Source organism: Xenopus laevis, chromosome 6S, assembly GCF_017654675.1.
Source record: "Xenopus laevis strain J_2021 chromosome 6S, Xenopus_laevis_v10.1, whole genome shotgun sequence".
Lineage (NCBI taxonomy): Eukaryota > Metazoa > Chordata > Amphibia > Anura > Pipidae > Xenopus > Xenopus laevis.
In genome coordinates this window covers 56,463,245-56,479,520 of record NC_054382.1, presented here as the reverse complement: position 1 = coordinate 56,479,520, position 16,276 = coordinate 56,463,245, and the positions used below count along the sequence as shown (strand labels likewise).

At 44.7% G+C, this 16,276-nt stretch overlaps 1 long non-coding RNA gene across 1 annotated transcript; it reads left to right on the top strand.

The window, feature by feature from the left end:
- The first annotated feature begins 13,656 nt into the window (after positions 1–13,656).
- Positions 13,657–15,898, top strand: LOC121395071. Its single transcript, XR_005962232.1, has 5 exons — positions 13,657–14,518; positions 15,143–15,206; positions 15,295–15,428; positions 15,503–15,626; positions 15,724–15,898. It is a non-coding gene; the product is annotated as an uncharacterized LOC121395071 (long non-coding RNA).
- The last annotated feature ends 378 nt before the right edge of the window (positions 15,899–16,276 follow it).

Below are 16,276 nucleotides of genomic sequence, written 5' to 3'. Positions count from 1 at the left end.
TTAATTTCACACATCACAGTGCTCCAGTGTTTCGGTCCCTCTTGGGACCTTTCTCAAGGATAGTGTACAGTGTGCAATAAAACTTTATATAGTGATCACAATACAAAATGGCGCCAAAGTGACCTCATAGGGTTTAACAATTCGTAACCAATAGTGTTCCATCTAATTTACATACAATCAATTAGTGCATGTGTTAAAAATTGCAGTAAAAATGTTTTTTAAAATTTTACTTACTGTAAATATGTGCAATATACCGTGTTATCAGTAGGTGTCCCAATCTGCTCAATAAAAAATCTTAAAAGCGGTGCATGTTTTATCCTATGAAATAAAAACATAACAAAATACTATGTTACAACAATTTGTCCACATACTGCTTACCACATGTTTCCATTTTATAGAAACCCATTATTTATTTTGCAACATACGTATCTATTTAATAAACCACTTCAAATGGATGTTTTATCTAAAGAATAAATACTCTCAGTTCTATGGTGTTTTAAGTTAGAAAGCAGTTGTACGCGGTTTGCCCATTTAACCCCTTTGGTGCTATACAATCTAATGTATGGATCCAGAAGGCCTCTCTACGTAATAGCTCATTTTCAATATCACCCCCTCTCGGCCTAGGTCTAACTACATCAATAGGCATGCACCTAAATGCTGATGCATCATGCTTGTATTCAGCCCAGTGCTTTGCCACTGGCTGTTGTGCGATATCCTGCTTCTTTTTGCCTTCCTTAGTTACAACCTTTCTATCTGGATCTAGGGCAGCTCGAATGCTTGCCCTATCACGCTACACATCACGCAGCCCTTACATTTGAACACACCAGGTTTTGGACTTAAGAAGTTTTCTTTTTCCTTCTCGACATACTTATCTATTGGGTCTAATGGGCTCAATTGTTCCTTGAGGTTCCTCGCCCTGGAATAGCCAAATTTAGGACGTCTTGGGACTTTTTTCATTAATTGCTCATCTGTTGTTATAATGTCCCAGTTTTTAAGGACACTCCGTCTCACATTCTCACTGTTGGGATTATATCTGCTTATATAATACATCTCTTGTTCGTCCTTATACTTGTTTTTACATGCGTCCACCCCATTACTTATATCTTTCTCTGTCATTGCCATTATCCGATCCATCTGTTCCGCCCATCTAATAGTGTCCTGAATCAATTTCCGTGGGTAACCCCTTTCCAAAAATTTATTACCCATCAGCTGTAAATCTTGCTTTCGCTTTTCAATATCACTATTTATTCGGACTACCCGCAACATCTGAGATTTAGGTAGTGAATTGAGTAAGTGCTTAGGGTGATGTCTTTTATAATGGAGTACAGTGTTTCGATCTGTCGCTTTTGTATGAATACATGTTTGTAACCCCTTATATTGGGAACACATTTTACACATCCCCACACAGGAAAGAAATATAGGGTGAAATATAGGATGACATGTGAAACAACAATGGTTATATACAGTATATATATCATAAAGTGCCCATGTGGGTTAATATATTGTGGGAAGACGGTAAGGCAGCTAAAGGAGAGGATAGCCATGCATAGGGCAAGCATTCGAGCTGCCCTAGATCCAGATAGAAAGGTTGTAACTAAGGAAGGCAAAAAGAAGCAGGATATCGCACAACAGCCAGTGGCAAAGCACTGGGCTGAATACAAGCATGATGCATCAGCATTTAGGTGCATGCCTATTGATGCAGTTAGACCTAGGCCAAGAGGGGGTGATATTGAAAATGAGCTATTACGTAGAGAGGCCTTCTGGATCCATACATTAGATTGTATAGCACCAAAGGGGTTAAATGGGCAAACCGCGTACAACTGCTTCCTAACTTAAAACACCATAGAACTGAGAATATTTATTCTTTAGATAAAACATCCGTTTGAAGTGGTTTATTAAATAGATATGTATGTTGCAAAATAAATAATGGGTTTCTATAAAATGAAACATGCACCGCTTTTAAGATTTTTTATTGAGCAGATTGGGACACCTACTGATAACACGGTATATTGCACATATTTAAGTAAAATTTAAAAAAATATTTTTACTGCAATTTTTAACACATGCACTAATTGATTGTATGTAAATTAGATGGAACACTATTGGTTACGAATTGTTAAACCCTATGAGGTCACTTTGGCACCATTTTGTATTGTGATCACTATATAAAGTTTTATTGTACACTATCCTTGAGAAAGGTCCCAAGAGGGACCGAAACGTTGGAGCACTGTGATGTGTGAAATTACAGTAAATAAAAAGACACTTGTTTTACCAAGGGAAGTGCTGGCCCAGGAATGCTTTATTCCAAATTTTGATTATATGATTGAGAATTGGCCGTGCACCCCTGAGATTGCTTGATTGGAGTGCGGATACTGAAGATATATAACTATATATATATATATATATATATATATATATATATAACTATATATATATATATATATATATATATATATATATATATATATATATATATATATACAAACACAAGATCTGGAGCACTCCCAAGTGTTGGTCAATGCCTAGGTGCTGGTTAAATAATCAATATTAAATTAGCAAACAAACCGCACAACCAGGTCTTGCATAAAGTGTAAAATAAGTTTTTGATTTTTACACTTTATGCAAGACCTGGTTGTGCGGTTTGTTTGCTAATTTAATATATATATATATATATATATATATATATATATATATATATATATATATATATATATATATATATATATATATACTAACCACGCCCACCCTCCCCCAGGGAAGACACATCTGCAAGGGCTCCCAGGGCACTGTTAAATTCTGCACCCATCCGTGCTTTACAAATCCCCTTCTGCCAACATCTCCCACACCAGCAGCCTAAAAGGGACATCCGCTGCCTAAAGGAGGAAAAACGGGCTCTCTAGCACTGTCACGATCGCCGCCCGGAGCAGGTCTCGGAGCTCCGGGCAGCGCGTCCTTCCCTGCCGGCATCGCTTCCAAAATGGCGGCACCCATGGCCGCCACGTGGGTAGTGGCGCCGGCGCGATGACGTCAGCGCGTCGGCGCAAGGATGCCGATGACGTCAGAATGGCGCCAAATTCAAATATAAAAGCCTTACCAAGACGCCAGAATGGCGCCCAAGTATAGGATTCATTCCTGTGAAGTTTCCTGGGTTTCCTGTCTGCTTTGCTGAAGACTTATCTTGTTCCTGTTTGTTGCTGACCTCTTGCCTGGACTTTTGGACTTTGCTGATATTCTGCCTGCCTTTGAACCCTTGCCTGGACTTTGGTTATTCTCCTGATTTACCCCTTGTTGGACACCGCGACCTTGACTCCCTTGTGGGCTTCCTCCTTGATCCTGACAACCTCCCTGGTGGGAGCATCCCGGCTCCCTGACATTATACTTGGGCCATGGATCCCACTGAGGAAGCTCAGCCAGATTTCGGCAGTGCCTTTCGAGGTCTACATACTCGCATGGAGGCGTATGAAGCTCGGCAAAATTATGTCGGACGCACGCTGGAGGCGATTTTGGAAAAGTTATCTATGCTGACGCCGACTACTCCAACGCCGACAACGCCCACGCTAGTTGCTGCCGACATGGCTACACAGTCCTCCACTTCTGGTCCACGTATTCCTGCACCGCCTCTCTACAGTGGCGACCCTCAAGCCTGTCGTGGTTTTGTGAATCAATGCCAGATTCAGTTCGCCCTGCAACCTGCGGAATTTAACTCTGAGCGAGCAAAGGTTGGTTTCGTGATCACTCGTCTGGCGGGGAAAGCGCTCGAGTGGGCATCTCCGCACTGGGAGAAGGAGTCTCCCTTAATTGACGATTCCAAAGCCTTCCTTCACGAATTCCGGACGGTGTTCGATGCTCCCGGTCGGGTGGCGACCGCTGCTTTTTGTCTGTTCCAGATCCGCCAAGGAAATCGCAGTGTAGCGGAATATGCCATTGAATTCCGTACCCTCGCTGCAGAGACTTGCTGGAACAATGATGTCTATCATGCTGCTTTCTACAATGGTCTCTCTATCCGCCTCAAGGATGACCTGGTCTCCCGTGAATTACCCACGCAGGTTGAAGATCTCATTGCTTTGTCTGTCAAGGTGGACACTCGTCAGAGAGAACATCGTATGGCTGGACTTTGTCTCTACTGCGGGGGTCAATCTCACTTTGCCAACTCCTGTCCTTTGAAGTCTCAGAGTTCTCTTCGTCAAGGTAACCTTGCAAAGACTCATGTAGGGGGTGTTAATCCCAAGTCACAGGAGAACTCTCATAGGTTTCTTCTGCCTTTACAGATCCGTCTGTCTTCTAAGACCATTGTTGGCTCTGCTTTTATTGACTCTGGAGCTGTCGGCAATTTCATGGACGCTCTCTTTGCCAATCATATGAATGTTCCCCTGTTTCCATTGACTCCTCCACTTCGTGTAACCGCCATTGATGATCGACCCCTTGAATCCGAGTTTATCTCTATGACGACTGGGGAATTGCCTGTACAGGTTGGGACTTTACACAAAGAAAAGTTATCGTTCCTGATTATTTCCTGTCCTTCTGTTCCAGTCGTCTTGGGGCTTCCTTGGTTACGCCTGCACAACCCTATTATTGATTGGTCCTCGGGGCAGGTTTCCCGTTGGAGTCCTTACTGTCTACAGCACTGCCTTCCTGCTGAACCCATCCAGAGGGTGAATATTTCTTCGTCAGATTTGAAGACGCTTCCCTCCTTCTACAAGGAGTTCGCTGATGTCTTCTGTAAAAAGTCTGCAGAATTTCTCCCTCCTCATCTTTTCTACGATTGTCCAGTTGATCTCCTGCCTGGAACCATGCCTCCTAGAGGTCGCACTTATCCTCTCTCCCCAGCAGAGACCTCTGCCATGAAAGAATATATTCAAGAAAATCTACAGCGGGGGTTTATTCGCCCTTCCACTTCTCCTGCAGGGGCTGGATTCTTCTTCATGGAGAAGAAGGATGGAGGCCTATGTCCTTGTATTGACTACCGGGGTCTAAACAAAATCACCGTTAAGAACCGGTATCCCTTGCCTCTGATCGCAGAACTTTTCGACCAACTGAAGGGGGCTAAAATCTTCTCTAAGTTGGATCTCCGTGGGGCGTACAACCTTATCCGCATCCGGGAAGGTGACGAATGGAAGACAGCATTCAACACTCGTGATGGGCACTACGAGTACCTCGTAATGCCCTTTGGTCTCTGCAATGCCCCCGCTGTCTTTCAGGAATTCGTGAACGACATTTTCCGGGATCTCTTGGAAAAGTTTGTGGTCGTATACCTAGACGACATCCTGATTTTCTCCAAGGACCTTGCAAGCCATCGCTCCCAGGTGAAGGAAGTACTCTCTCGTTTGAGGAAGAACTCTCTCTTTGCCAAGTTGGAGAAATGTGTCTTTGAAGTGTCCAAGATTCCTTTTCTGGGCTATATCATCTCCCCAGAGGGTTTTGAGATGGATCCTATTAAAGTGTCCGCAATCCAAGAGTGGCCCCTTCCGCTGAGCACCAAGGCGATCCAGAGATTCATTGGTTTTGCCAATTACTACCGGCAATTCATTAAGGGATTCTCTTCTTGTATAGCTCCTATCCTGGCTCTCATCCGAAAAGGGGGTAAACCCAGCTCTTGGCCCCCATCTGCTATTGAAGCCTTTCAATCCTTGAAGGATGCTTTCACTTCCGCTTCGGTTCTCCGCCATCCTGATCCGGGGTTACCTTTCTTCATTGAGGTGGATGCTTCTGAAGTTGGAGCTGGCGCTATCTTGTCCCAAAGACATCCCTCTGATGGAAAGCTGCACCCATGTGCATATTTCTCTAAGAAGTTCTCGCCTGCTGAACATAACTATGATGTAGGAAATCGAGAACTTCTGGCTGTCAAGCTTGCCTTAGAAGAGTGGCGTCACCTCCTTGGAGGTTCTTTGATTCCAGTCACGATTTACACCGATCATAAGAATCTCGAATTCATTCAGTCTCTCAAGAGGCTGAATCCCAGACAGGCAAGGTGGTCTCTCTTCTTTTCTCGATTCAACTTTATCTTGACTTATCGCCCTGGCTCCAAGAATCGGAAGGCTGATGCTCTGTCGCGAAGTTTCTCTCCGGTGGATCGTTCTCCTGAAAGACAAGAGCCAATTATTCCTCCTGTCAAGATTATCGCTTCATTGTACCCTCTGCTGATCAAATCCTGGCTGGTCAATCTTCTGCCCCTCCTGATACCCCCATCGGAATGGCTTTTGTACCTCCTGAGCTTCGTCTGCCTATCCGGCAACAGACTCATAGTTCCAAACAAGCGGGACATCCTGGTCCTGTTAAAACTCTTGAACTTTTACGGCGTCTAGTCTGGTGGCCGACAATCCGTAAAGATGTCAAAGACTTTGTTTCCGCCTGTACTGTTTGTGCCACTTCCAAGTCCAGCCATTCTCGCCCCAGTGGGTTATTACAACCGTTGCCTGTTCCCTCTCGTCCTTGGACGCATTTGGCAATGGACTTCATTGTTGAACTTCCTCCCTCCAGTGGGAACACCGTGATCTGGGTTGTCATTGACCGCTTCAGCAAGATGGCCCACTTCATCCCTCTACGGAAGCTTCCATCTGCAGTGGAGTTGTCACAGTTGTTCATCCAGTTCATTTTCCACCTGCATGGCTTCCCGGCTGAGATCGTTTCTGACAGAGGGTCCCAATTCACGGCAAAGTTCTGGCGTTCCCTGTGCAAAGATCTGGGTATTAATCTTCAGTTCTCCTCAGCTTATCATCCCCAGACAAATGGAGCGGCTGAGCGAGTGAACCAAGCCTTGGAACAGTTCTTGAGGAACCACGTTTCCCTTTGTCAAGATGATTGGTCTGATCTCCTCCCATGGGCGGAATTTGCTCATAACAATGCCTGCCACACTTCCACTGGAAGGTCCCCATTTATGTCGGTGTATGGTCAACATCCTCAAGCCTTCCCACAAGACTTTGTGTTGTCCGATGTTCCGGCCGCTAATGACCATGCAGCCCACATGTCTGCTGTTTGGGCTGCAACCAAGACAAACCTGGAGAAGAGTGCTCTGGTTCATAAGACATTTGCAGATCGTATAGACGTAGACCCTCTCCTCCCTACAAGGTCGGTGATAAAGTCTGGTTGTCTTCCAGGAACATTCGGTTGAAGGTACCATCTCCTAAGTTGGGTCCGAGGTTCGTAGGTCCATTTTCCGTCTCGGAGGTGATCAATCCTGTGGCTGTCAGACTTCAGCTTCCCCCTCAGATGCGAATTCCCAACGTGTTTCATGTCTCCTTGGTGAAACCCGCTACCTCCAACCGCTTTTCCGTTGTCCATCCTTCCCCTCCTACTATCTCTGTGGATGGTCAACAAGAATATGAGGTGGAGAAGATCCTTGACTCCAGAATCTCCAGGGGCTCTCTTCAGTACCTCATCAAGTGGAAAGGCTTTGGCCCTGAAGAATGCTCCTGGGAAGGACGCTCTGATGTCCATGCTCCTCGTCTGGTGAGGGAGTTCCACTCCAAATTTCCCCAGAAGCCAAGTCCTGGTGGTCCGGAGGCCCCCCGTGAGGGGGGGGGTACTGTCACGATCGCCGCCCGGAGCAGGTCCAGGAGCTCCGGGCGGCGCGTCCTTCCCTGCCGGCGTCGCTTCCAAAATGGCGGCGCCCATGGCCGCCACGTGGGTAGCGGCGCCGGCGCGATGACGTCAGCACGTCGTCGTCGGCGCAAGGACGCCGATGACGTCAGAATGGCGCCAAATTCAAATATAAAAGCCTTACCAAGACGCCAGAATGGCGCCCAAGTATAGGATTCATTCCTGTGAAGTTTCCTGTCTGCTTTGCTGAAGACTTATCTTGTTCCTGTTTGTTGCTGACCTCTTGCCTGGACTTTTGGACTTTGCTGATATTCTGCCTGCCTTTGAACCCTTGCCTGGACTTTGGTTATTCTCCTGATTTACCCCTTGTTGGACACCGCGACCTTGACTCCCTTGTGGGCTTCCTCCTTGATCCTGACAACCTCCCTGGTGGGAGCATCCCGGCTCCCTGACAAGCACACACAGAGCCGGAGAACAAAACCGGGCCTATCTCATCGACAGAAGCCAGGGACTCGAGTTGTAGAGGTACCGGGACTGAGCTGGAGGCCTGAACTGCAGGGCAGACTGCTGAGCTGCAGGGAGACTGCTGTCCTGGTGATGTGGGGCACCCCGGGGGAGACTGTGGGCCTAGTGGGGCGGCGCCACAACTGGCAGCGTCTAACTGTGCGGACCGGGACTGCGAGATGCTGCTGGCCGAGATGCAATCGCTGCTCTCATAAACAAAAGTGAGAAAAGCGCGTGGGTATTAGCACCAGGCTAACCCAGTCCGACCAGCGCTACCGTCAATCCTGCTCTGGAACGTTCGCTCCTTGGACAACAAGATGGATCATCTGTGGCTCCAGCATTCAAGCCAGCGAGAAATAAAGGACTGTTGCATCTATATTTTAACGGAAACATGGCTAAACACAAACATCACTGACTCGGCTATCCAGCTAGCCGAGCTAGCCTGCTACCGAGCCGACAGAAACGCTGCATTGTCCGGGAAGAGCCGAGGTGGTGGTTTGTGCATCTATATCAACAAATTCTGGTGCACGAACTCTGCTGAAGTGACTCGCCACTGCTCACCACAAGTGGAGTTTTTAATTGTTAAATGTCGGCCTTTCTATCTGCCGAAGGAATTTACCAAAGTACTAGTGGTAGCTGTGTACTTGCCGCCTAGCTCAAATGTTAACCTGGCGCTAGGAGAGCTGTACAAGGCTATCAACAAGCTTCAAAGAACACACCCGGATGGATTTATCGCTGTTGCTGGCGATTTCAAACATGCGAACCTGAAGTCAGTTCTTCCAAAATTCTTTCAACATGTGAACTTTGCTACAAGGGGAGAGAACTGTTTGGACAAAGTCTACACAAACGTATGCGGCGCCTACAAAGCCTTCGCGAGCACCCACATAGGTTCCTCCGACCACCGGACAGTAATGTTATCACCCACATACACATCGCTGCTCAAACGCACAAAACCAGCCAGAAGAACCATCACAGTCTGGCCGAGTGGAGCTGTGGAAGCACTTCAGGACTTTTTTGAGTGTACAGATTGGAACATGTTTAGGGAGGCTGCTACCCACAATGGCTCCATCAACTTGGAGGAGTACACAGACTCTGTGACCTGCTACATCATCAAATGCATAGAGGATGTTACCGTCTCCAAAACTGTCACCATGAGAGCCAACGAAAAACCCTGGTTTACAGCAAAGGTTTGTGCACGGCTAAGAGAGAGAGAGATGCCGCTTTCCGATCAGGGGACAGAGTTGCTCTTAAAATAGCCAGGGCCAACCTCTCTCGAACCATCCGCCAAGCAAAGCAGGAGTACACACTGAAGATTCAAAATCATTTCGACAACTCAAAAGACTCACGCAACTTATGGCAAGGCATTCAGGCTGTTACACAGTATAAGCCTGCGTGGAGCAGCAGCGATGAAGACGCCACACTCCCAGAGGAACTGAACAAGTTCTACGCACAGTTTGACGCGCTAAACAAAGAGCCTGTGAGGAAAGCCACGCCTCCTTTCACCCACCAAGTCATCTGTCTACCCACAGCTGACGTGAGGCGAACCTTAACCAAGGTCAATCCACGAAACGCTGCCGGACCAGACAACATTCCTGGTCGTGTGCTCAGAGCCTGTGCTGATCAGCTGGCTGACGTCTTCACTGACGTCTTCAACACATCACTAAGCCAGATGATCATCCCCACATGCTTCAAGTCCACCACCATCATTCCAGTGCCAAAGAAATCTTCAGTAACCTGCCTAAATGACTACCGCCCTGTTGCACTAACCCCGGTCATCATGACATGCTTAGAGACTTGTGATGGCACACATCCCCCGCTCACTGGACCGACTACAATTTGCATATCGGCCAAACAGGTCAACTGAGGATGCCATATCTTCTGTACTCCACCTCTCACTAACTCATCTGGACAAGAAAGACAGTTATGTGAGAATGCTGTTTATAGACTTTAGCTCAGCATTCAATACCATCATCCCTCAAAAGCTGAGTGGGAAACTAAAAGAGCTGGGATTAAGTACCTCTTTGTGCAATCGGATCTTGGACTTTCTGTCAGAGAGGCCTCAGTCTGTTCGTAACGGCGGCAACATTTCCAGCACCATCAGATTGAGCACAGGAGCTCCTCAAGGATGTGTTCTCAGCCCATTGTTGTATACATTGCTGACACATGACTGCATAGCTAGACACAGCTCAAACTGCATCATCAAGTTCGCCGATGACACAACTGTGGTGACACTCATCAGCCACAACGACGAGTCGGCGTACAGAGATGAGGTTCAGCAGCTGGCGGTCTGGTGCAGTGAGAACAACCTGTCACTGAATGTGGATAAAACAAAAGAGATGATCGTCGACTTCAGAAGAACTCTCCCTGCTCACACACCACTCAACATCAACGGCTCCACGGTAGAGACAGCAAAGAACACCAAATTGCTGCGAGTCCACTTCTCTGATGACCTCACCTGGACCACCAACACCGCCTCCCACCACTGGACTCCACACACCCCTCACACGGACTGTTCACGCTGCTCTATTCCGGCAGACGCTTTCACAGTATTAAAGCCGAACAACCAGGCTGCATGAAAGCTTTTTTCACTGCCTGCCCTCCCACTACATTCCAGACACACCTGTGAACTTAACTTTGTGAATTATTAATTTATTTGCACAATTCTAAAGGTTTACACATGTATATATCCAATTTCTGCCAATATATTGCACGTTTCATGTTTACATATTTATTGTGTATTTTTAAGTGCCTTTTTGTGATATGTACTAGCTAGAGCCACGTCGTCTTGTCTCACTGTATATTCGTATACTGCTGAGATGACAATAAAGTTTACTTTGACTTTTGACTGTAGGAACAGCACTGGCATTGTGTCACTGTACATAGTACAGTAGAGTGAAGTGATCCTGGTAGGTCTCCCTACCCTGCTCTGCTCTGCCTGCCCTACTCTGCTTGTGTGTACCATAATCTGCCCAACACTACCTGTGTGCATATTCTACCTGCCCTACTCTGCTGTGTGTGCTATACTCTGCCTGCCCTACACTGCATGTGTGTGCCTTTTTCTGTCTGCCCTACTCTGCCTGTGTGTGCCATACTCCACTGTTCTTTTCTCTGTTTGAGGTAAACGGATAGATACATTTAGTGCATTTATTATTATCTTCACTCTGCCTGCTAATTAAGGGGGAGGCGTTAATCAGGTAAATTCTGAACAGGCTTAGTGTAACGTTCACAGTGGAAAGCCGCTGTAACAAGAGTAAGTCTCACACTTGGAAGTGGGTATGGTGGAAGCCCAGGGGGATAGCCATAAACAATTGTAGAGGACATAGTGATATTGCAGGTTTAATGGTAACAGAAGAAAACAGGAACAGGCAAAAATCAAATACAAGGTCGAGACAAAGTCATTACCAGGGAAACAGGAGGGCAAGGAATGCTGGAACAAGATCACAGGAACCATAACACTGGAACTAGGATTTCAGGAACAAGGAATGAAGGTTATCCAGGAACAAACAAAAAACATTCAATGACTCATTCAATGACTCAGAAATTGGGTTTCTTGGTTTTTCTGCACCTTCTAACCACCCATCACCACTGTTTAGAAGTCCTTTAATCTTAGACGTGCAGACAGCTCTAAAAAATTAACATGAATTTGTACCAGAAAGAAAGGAACTGCAAAGAAGAGCTAACAAGGTCACATAGCCTTGTTAATAATTATAATTAGATTGTGTGTGTAACTTGGAAACCATGAAAGGAATAATTAATTGACTAAAAAATAAATTCATTCAAAATAGATTTTGGGCTTTGCCCGTTTCCAATTTTCGGTGTTGCATTTGCACTAGTGTACACAATGAATTTATTTTGAATGAATTTATTTGTACTCATCAAAACATTTTTTAAGACGTTAATTATTCCTTTCATGGTTTCCAAGTTACACACACAATCTAATTATAATTATTAACAAGGCTGTGCGACCTCATTAGCTTTTCTTTGCAGTTCCTTTCTTTCTGGTACAAATTCATATTCAATGACTCAGCCCTGAGCAAAGCTCAGGGCGGGGTTTATAAAGGGCAGGTGATTGGGAAGAGAAAACACATGAGGGTAAAGAGAAGGGAGGAGACAAACTGGAAACAGGCAGATAAACAGAAACATCAAAGACAAGATCCAGTGGTTCACATGGTAAGTGCACCGAGTGTCCAGAACACAAACAAGAGTTTGAGTCCCTGGCTGTTCCTTACACATAGGGGCAGATTCACTAAGCCTCGACTGTTTTTTTACTTCGAATTCGACCTTCGATTCGAACGGTCGAGCAATCCTCCGATCAGGTGAATAGTCAAATTCGATAATCGAAGTAGACAAGTACGATTATCGAAGGATGTATTATTTCGCCTATTCGACTCGACTCGAAGGATACCTTATTTATGAAATCTTCACCCGAAGTTTTATTTGTACCCCATCTTTGACCTACCGAAGTTGATTTTGGACTTCGACTTTCGAATATGATATGATTCGAATCGAACGGTCGAAGTAAACCATCTTCAACTATTCGATTTTCTTCGATATTTTTTGCTGGTGCTCTCCACTGTTGTGGGTGTATAGTGACACCTAGGGATCACTTTATAAACTGTTAGAAACTGTTTTTTAGTTCTGGCTGCACTAGAGGTTTGGGGAATTACATTAAAATAAATACTGACACCAGAAACATGTTTGTTTTGGCATCTATCAGAATATAAGCTAAGATTTTCAAGTATCAATGGCTTAAAACATAATTTTTGATTTCTATTTTTTTACAACATCAATTCAAATATTAATTGGCCCTATCTATCCTTACGCTTCACTAAATGGTTAAATGTTTCCAAGCTGCATGGAATGCTGGGAAACACTGGCTTACTTATAAAAACCCCCCCACCAGATGCCATTTGACTAAGAAATTTTAAAAAATGGAATTTTTGGTAGCCGCCATTTTGGAGGCAGAAGAGCAGGATGAGGAGCAGGAACACCTTGTCCCTGCTAGGATCAGGCAGCCTCGTCACTTCAGGAGACCTGTACTTTGTTTGGACGAGTTGTCTGATGATGAGGTTGTGAGGATGTTCCGCCTGAGTCGTGCCGCCATAGTGCAGGTTTATGGTCTCATCAGTGAGGCTATTGAACCTGTGACGGCACGGTCTCAGGCAGTGCCTGGGATGTGCAAGCTGCTTGCAGTTTTGCATTTCCTGGGCACTGGCAGTTTCCAGCAGGTTTCTTCACGCCTCATTGGCATGAGCCAGCCCACCTTTAGCAGGATGTTAGCATAAGTGCTCAGGGCACTACTGCAGCACTCGCGAAGGCTCATTTCCTTCCCCTCAACTCAGGCAGAGTGGATAAGATTAAAACAGGATTTTTTCCTAATTGGCCAATTTCCAAATTGCCTAGGAGCCATTGATTGCACTCATGTTGCGCTCACACCACCTCGCCATCAGCAGGAGCGCTACCGAAATCGTAAGCGCTCCCATTCCATCAATGTGCAGGTGGTGTGTGATTCCAACATGCGCATCATGAGTGTGAGATCTGGCTTTCCTGGAAGTGTCCATGATGCCACTATCCTGCGTCAGTCAGCTCTCCATGGCCTCTTTACCCGAGGAGAAATGCCGGACGGCTGGCTTGTGGGTAAGTTATATTTGCAATTTCATACAAAGACACTTCAAATATTATTTTAAAGGTGATATGTATGTATTTTCCAGAAATGTTGCCCTATTTTCAGTCTGGCTACAATAGATGCACTATGCATCTTGGGACCTGTAGTTTAGTTCAATCAGCTCACTTTGTTAGGGCTTTTAATTCTTGCCACCTGATTCAGTTTACAGGTGAGATGTGTTAAGTGGATGATTTCTTAATGGATCTGCACACACACAATTTTTGACATTTGGGGGGAGGGGAATTCCCTCTTTTATTGTGCCAGCAATGTTGTTTGGCTAACAAAAGGGGTAAAGTAAGTACCCCAACAGCAAAGAATTTGTGTGTAGATCTGTTTGTAAAGATTGTACTACTACACAATGGACATAACTACACCATTGGAATAGTCAACACAACAGACAACTGGAATCAATTACTATAATATATTTTGGTTTACATTTTTAGGAGACGCAGGATATGGACTTCTGCCTTGGTTGATGACCCCTGTGAGGTTTGCCCAAACACCTGCCCAACGTAGGTACAATCGTGCCCATCGGAAGACACGTAATATCATTGAGCGCCTCTTTGGGGTGCTCAAATCTCGCTTCCGATGCCTCTCAGTCACTGGGGGAGCTCTGCTTTATTCCCCCCAGAAGGTTTCACAAATCATCACTGTCTGTGCCATGCTGCATAATGTGGCAAGGGAGCATGGATTACCTGCAGACATTGATGATGACCTGGAACCTGAGATTGAGGGGTATGTTGCCAGACAGAGGGACAACCAACCAGAGGGAAGAAGAGTGTGTGAAAGGCTCATCCGTGCCCACTTTTAGTTGTAAGTTGAACAAACCACACAAAAATAGTTAATTTGTACTAGTTAAGACTTCTCAAGGGCCAAATAGTGGTACATATTTTTTTGGGCCCTATTCCTAAGTGCTTTTTTTGTGATTGTTTGCAATCTTGTCAGTTACCTTTCAAACCATGTTTTTCCAATGTAAATCTGGTCATTTGCTTAACCTTTAGCCCTCTTTCACACGAGCATTTGAAGCTGCGCTCCCCTGCGTTCTGTTTTTGTGTTTAGCCCCAGCGGAGCACAGGAGTAGACGCATTCAGTTGTTTGAAATGGGACTGTACTCCACAAACACAAGAAAAATTTAGCATGTTGCGTCTCAATCTGTACAGCCCCATTGAAAACAACTGCATGCGTCTACTCCTGCGCTCCCCTGTAATGAGGTTTAGTAATGTCATGATCTAGATCAACTCAATAATGTCTGAAATCCATTAATTCCTAGGTCAGTTGTTTGGCCTTAATATGTTTGCCTTGTCATGAGTGTTATATGTCAGGTCTTTATAACCAATCTCGATTATTAGGCCTTATATGATTGTTGTGAAATGAAATTGTTTGGAATGGATATCTGGAAAGTAAACAATTTTTTATACTTTTCTTCCAAATGAACAGCCTGCTGATGGTGATGTGCTGACGTGCCCCTAGCAGTGAATGCTTTCCTGTAACATCTTATGCTGTAAGCAGAAAAATGATGAGATGATAAACAAATTTCCATGTGTATACACATATTCAAGAGAAAGCATTATCTGTACTTGTCATTTCAGCTTTCTGGCCTCCTACTGTGTTATGGTTGTGGTTCATGTGTGTCGTACTCTACTTTATTATCTTGGTACTTGCCCACAGAGGATACAGACATGGACACTGACTGATTGACCACGCCTCAAACTCCGTTATTCAGGTATTTAGGAATTACTCAGGGAATGTAAAAATATATTGCTAACAACTTACCATATTATTGATGTGACTTTGCAGCCTCTCCATTTGCAAACTTTTCCTGACCCACTAAATTGGACTCAACACAACCGACAGATGTGATGAACTGAAAGCTGTTTGGCTCATTTGAACCTGGGTGGAGTCACCTTTCAATAACATATCAGTAAGTGGCAGTGTTTGTTTAGCAATGACAGGCTTTTGTGTGGCTACTTAAATTTGTTTGGATTTGTGTTAATGCATTTTTCTTGTTTGATCCACAGGTATGGCTTCTTCTGTTTTCTTGTTTGAAATGACATTACCCATGTTACTATTTTGGACTAGCACCTTGTCAAAAAAGAAAAACAAACACACCCAGTAATGTTTTAGTGGCTTTACTGACACAATCTTTGTCAAAATCCAAAACCGTTGAACAACAATAAAAAGACAATATATATCTGTAGAAAGTTTGTTTCTTTGTTTTTGGAACATACAATAGTTATTTGAAAACCTTAAAATATGTACCTTAGCTGGAAGGCACAGGAGGAATTTGTTCTCAACATATATTTCAAAATATAGCAGCCCCTATAGACCACTAAAGGGCAAAAGCTTTACAAAGGTTTTACAAAGCATTTGTTGCATAACATTGCTAATGCACCCCAGGATTCATCATGGCCAACTTTACATTAAACAGTATCCAAAAATTTGGCCCTGATAAGCTTGTGTCCAAAACAATAATATAACAATCAATATGATGTACAAATGACACTTGTCAATATATGACAATTTGGCCAGTTGAAAAGCATCAACAATATGAGATTAGTGCTGGCCAGGTAG